Source organism: Aedes albopictus, chromosome 1, assembly GCF_035046485.1.
Source record: "Aedes albopictus strain Foshan chromosome 1, AalbF5, whole genome shotgun sequence".
Lineage (NCBI taxonomy): Eukaryota > Metazoa > Arthropoda > Insecta > Diptera > Culicidae > Aedes > Aedes albopictus.
Genome location: NC_085136.1, coordinates 244,177,513 through 244,183,048, shown reverse-complemented (window position 1 = coordinate 244,183,048; position 5,536 = coordinate 244,177,513).

Here is a 5,536-nt window from a genome sequence, read left to right as displayed (position 1 = left end):
AGGCCCGACTTCCGCTGATGATGCGCCTCCGAATTTCACGGCTCACGTTGTTGTCAACCGTCAGTAAGGATCCGAGGTAGACGAATTCCTCCACCACCTCGAAAGTATCCCCTTCTATCGTAACATTACTACCCAGACGGATCCGGTCGTTTTCGGTTCCGCCTACCAGCATGTACTTTGTTTTTGAGGCATTCTCCGACCTTTGCTGCTTCGCGTTTCAGGCGGGTGTACAGCTCTGCCACCGTTTTGGGAAAATCGTTCCCCGGCTGTTGAGCCCGGCTCGTCGCATCACACCTTCCAGAGCGATGTTGAAGAGTAGCCATGACAGTTTATCACCTTGTCGCAGTCCCCACCGAGATTCGAATAAACTAGATAGTTCACCCGAAACCCTTACGCAGTTTTGCACACCGTCCATCGTTGCTTTAATCAGTCTAGTCAGCTTCCCAGGAAAGCCGTTTTCGTCCATGATTCTCCATAGCTCTGCGCGGTCGATACTGTCGTATGCCGCTTTGAAGTCGATGAACAGGTGATCCGTTGGGACCAGGTATTCACGGCATTTCTGGAGGATTTGCCGTACGGTGAAGATCTGGTCCGTTGTCGATCGGCCGTCGATGAAACCAGCTTGATAACTTCCCACGAACTCATTAGTTTTAGGTGACAGACGACGGAAGATGATCTGGGATAGCATTCAAAACAGTGATCGCCCTGAAGTTCTCGCATTCCAAATGGTCGCCTTTCTTGTGAATGGGGCAGATTACCCCTTCCTTCCACTCCTCCGGTAGCTGTTCGGTTTCCCAGATCCTGACTATCAGCCGATGCAAACAGGTGGTCAACTTTTCTGGGCCCATCTTGATGAGTTCAGCTGCGATACCATCCTTATCAGCTGCTTTGTTGGTTTTGAGCTAGTGAATGGCATCCTTAACTTCCCTCAGCGTGGGAGTTGGTTCATTTCCGTCCTCGATCCCTCGAGGATTACACACACATTATACATGTGAAATATAAAATTCTATTCGGAAGCCTCTATTTACTTGGAATTCTAGTCCATTCAACGATGAAATGTGTCAGATAATTATAACTTTAGTACAAACTAAGAAAAGGGGGATCAAGTCTCCCCATTTTGAAAATACGGCATATCCTTAAAAATTTAAGGAAATCTTACAATTTCAAACACTCCAAATTCATCGAAAATACAAGAAAACTCTAAAAGAAAATGAATAATAGGAAGACTCTGGAATTATTTTCCCTTTAAATAAACCATGTGCTCAAAGGGGGATCAAGTGTCACCCATTATTGAAAAATACATCATAATACATGCCTCCATAAAAACACAGTTTTGAAAATTTTAACAATAATTTGAAGGCCTTCTGTTGTGTATTCACTTGCAATAGATGTTTACCTGCCATTTTGTACGGAAATCGGAACTAGTTTTGGTTTTTTTTTCTTAAAGTTTCAGGTAAATTAAGAAAAAGGGATCAAGTCTCCCCAGTCTCCCCTACTGTATAAAAGCAGCTGTTGTAGTGGCTGGGACTCTTACTCGATTTGCACATCTTGCGGCAAATCTTCCGACATTGAATTTAAGTGCAATAAAAGCAACCCAAATAATTTCACAGCACAGACATAGATAGCTGTAAAGAATTTGTGTAGTAGCTATATATTCCGCTGAAAGTTTGTTTTGACAATAATGTTTATATCCGACAAGCCGTGTTGGTAAACCAACAGTTTCTTTATTACAGCTTTTAGCCGTAATGAAATTGCATAACGGCCTTTAAAGCGCTGCTGGTTTGGGGATTTCTCAGTATAACGAATTGTACTGTATAGTAGCAGCTGTTTTATTAGTGGGGACTCCTATTCGGTGTGTTCAAGTTTTCACATCTTCCGGGAAATCTCCCGGAGTTGGAATAGAGTGGAGTAAAGGCAGCCCCAGTGACAAGCAATGGATTTCTGAAAACCGAGTTTGGTAGCCGTATGGTGCTTGTTTTGCAGTCGTGTATTAGCTTATGATTTATATTTGACTAGCTTTCCTTTTATTCAGCGTTAATAGCTTTTACTCGATGGTTACACAACAGAAAGCAAATAACTGAAGCTTATAGCGCTGAAAATGTTAGGGTCGTGTGTTGCCGCAGCTCTGGTAGATGGTATGATTACCTCTAAACGTTCGCACCATGGATCCTGTCCAACGCACCTCCTGCAGCGCTACGATGCCGAACCCGCGATCCTTCAGTAGATCGGCGAGTATGCGGGTGCTCCAAATGAAGTTGAGAGATCGGCAGTTCCACGTACCAAGTTTCCAATCGCAAGTCCTTTTTGTTCGCAGGGATCGTTGCCGTTTGTCTCGGTTCGTATTATTCTGTTGTTGATTTTCCGCTACAATGCCGCTCCTCCTGGAGAACAGACGCTCAGGTTTGTCGAAGCAAACCCCCCCTTCCCTGTCAGCCTACGACCAAAGTTCCCACCTGGGTTGGTTACCCGATCTTCCATAAGGTTGCTCATAGTTTCCGGCCGGTACCGCGTGGAGGTAGGGATAGGAGTTGCTGGGCAGAGGCTAGTGGATCACTATGGGATCTGAATTGCGCAGCATACCCAGCCTTTACCGTGCCATCCGGAACGTATAAAGTAATGGCGTGTTCGTTGTCTTCATAGTGATTCAGCACCAGATTGTAGTGTGCTTTTCATCTGTCGGATGGCTAGGAACAACACAAAGACGAAAACACAGAAAAAAAAACTGGGGGAGAAAACACAAGAGAATTGTTACGTCCTGGAGTTTGGGGTGGCCATGACACATCGTCGTGTATTTAAACTCCCAGGAGTAAACAAGAACACATTAAAACGTAGACTTTATTTACACTAAAATACTACATTATAAAGATTACAAAGACGCGACACGTTTACAGCACGGCGGTTACAAAACTTCTAATTCTAATTGGCAGCTTTGTGCATCAACCGAAAGGCAGACTCGTTGCCTTCGATGAGCGAGCAGTATATGGAGAGACTGCTGATCAGCTCAGTGGTTCCCAACAAGAATTAAACCTTTATACAAGACAAACGAAGAAAGTTGTAAAAAAAACTCCGAGTACTTGCAAGTCCTCGTGTCAATAGAGATCCACCGCTTTTATCAGCGTATTTTAGCATAGAACCCTACAAATGTTCAGGCCTAGATTGTAAAATGAATTCAAGTGGGACTGGGAGCCTTTCCTACGCGTGCATATCCACACACCAGTTGGGACTTACCACCTTTGACACCGGGAGGTGATCGAGCACCGGAGTATACGAAATGCTCAAGTGGAGTAAGCCTAGGTGTGACGGGGCTTAGCAGTGGTGTTGGCGGAGAACAAGTTGAGAACGCCTGTCGGCACCGGGTTGTCAGCAGCACATATCATATACACAAATGTTGTACTGGTGTTATGCAGCTTTAAACTGCAAACATGTAAATATATTCATCATTTAGGATATTATAATATACACTTAATAATAACTTACACGTTCGGTGTTTCGTTTAGAAAATTTCATTCTCGTGTTCCCGACGCAACAAATGATTGGGCTAATCTAATTTAACTGTAAATAATGATTAAATGATGATTCCGCTAGTATTTAAGATATTTATGTTTTAACCTCACTTTTGATGAGTTACAACTTTCTGTTCAGTACTTCACAGATCATGTTCTGTACACGATCTTTTATTCAATTAGATAACTGTAAACAATTCATTAGTTAGCATTGAAACTATAGATATTCTGCAGATTTGTTACTCACTGCATGCCAATGGGTTCTTTCAACTGATTAGGAATATTTATCAAATTATTAGGCTTTAACAAATTAGTAATAATACGAGCACTTTGGTTGCGTTAGTTGTCTTTTCTTCTGCCTCTTCATATGTATGTAAAAATCTGTAGTCCCGCGGTTATATCGTTTTTACAGATTAACTGACACAGCACAATCAATCAGACGGCGTGTAGCAGTGTGGCCAGCGGCAACAAGCGGGTCCTGCTGGATCTCTTAAAAAATTTTACACATCTGGAAGCAAAACTGTACTATCGACATGACACCGCTTCCAAAGTATCCTAGCCTAGCTAGGAGTGCGTCGGGTACACCAGGAGCTACTCTACTTATACCTGATTGGCCATTACTTTGAAATTGACTGAGATGGTACATGATTAGGTAACCATGCACAAGTGAGCTGGTAGTAACGGCATTCTTTACTCTAAGTAAGGTTAGATGACATTTACTTGAAACCGCGGATGGGCTAATGTCAGCGCTGTCTTCCTTCCCATAAAACCGTGGCGTGTACGCCACCTGGCCTTGTGTCCAGCTTAGGGCAACTAACCGGGTTGAAATAGGTTCAGATGAACAATCCTGATTAACGCTGATCTGGCTCTGAGCTCAGTCCGTATAAGGGCCTGGGTCAACCCTCGGCTGGTCTCCCTGCATGCATAGATAACCCCCAGGATCATTGACGACAACTTCATTTGCAATGAGGGATAGCAGCTCCAAGGGTGATCGAATAGAAATGACGACTACTGAATCCATTTTTTTTCCTGTAGGGGTACACAACCACTGCGACCATTAATTGATCTATTGTGGTAAGACCCAGTTGCTTTATGCAGTACATTAGTACACTCACTAGTATTAAGAACTAGCGATTGTTTTTTTTAGGCCTGCATTATACCCCAGTCTGGAATAGCTTCCAAAATGAAAGCCACTACCTTCTTGGGATTTATATTCCACCAGATATCTCGGGGATGCATGATGCATCCACCGAAATAACGTTCTCTCTTCTTAAAGAGAAAACTACACTCACAAAGTAGATGTTCCGAGGTTTCAGAGTTGAAACCACAGAACCGACATTCTTCTGATTGAATCTTCTTGAGCTTCAATAGAAAATGTCGAGATGGGCTGTGCCCGGTTAACAATCCTGTGTACACACTTAATTCGCGTTTACTAATGTCGAATTCGTTTATTCCCCACGGTGCACTGCACCGGTGTAGCAATTGACACCGGAAAAACGAACGGTTTCGGTGCAATTTGTTGACAGCTTATGATGGTATTAGTAAGAGCGCGTGAGAGCGTCAATGAAAACAATAAAGGATATCAAAAATAAACATAATCAATGTTTTCATGATTCCCGTGATGAAAAAAATATTTTGATTTATTTTTATTTTTTATTTTCTATATCCAATTTAACATATTTAAAAAGTTTTCAGTAATCCACTTGTACTTGATAAACTTTTAATGATAAATGTTACTTCAGAATTGTTATCCAACGTTTTAACACTCCTACATTATTTATCTTCTTCAAATTCTCTTAATATCATATTTTTTTTCAATTAGAAGCAACTTTTTAGAATTTTCAATTTCCGTTGCCCAATAAAAAAAAATGCTAACATACAATTGTAAACGATCTACGTGCACAAATTTAACACAAAAAAAAGTTAAAGGCAGTTCAATAGAAAACGTTTAGCTACAACGTAAAAAGGAAAATAAATAAATGCTTTTTAAAACATAACGTTATTGAAACGCAACTCATATTAAAAAAGCTTGA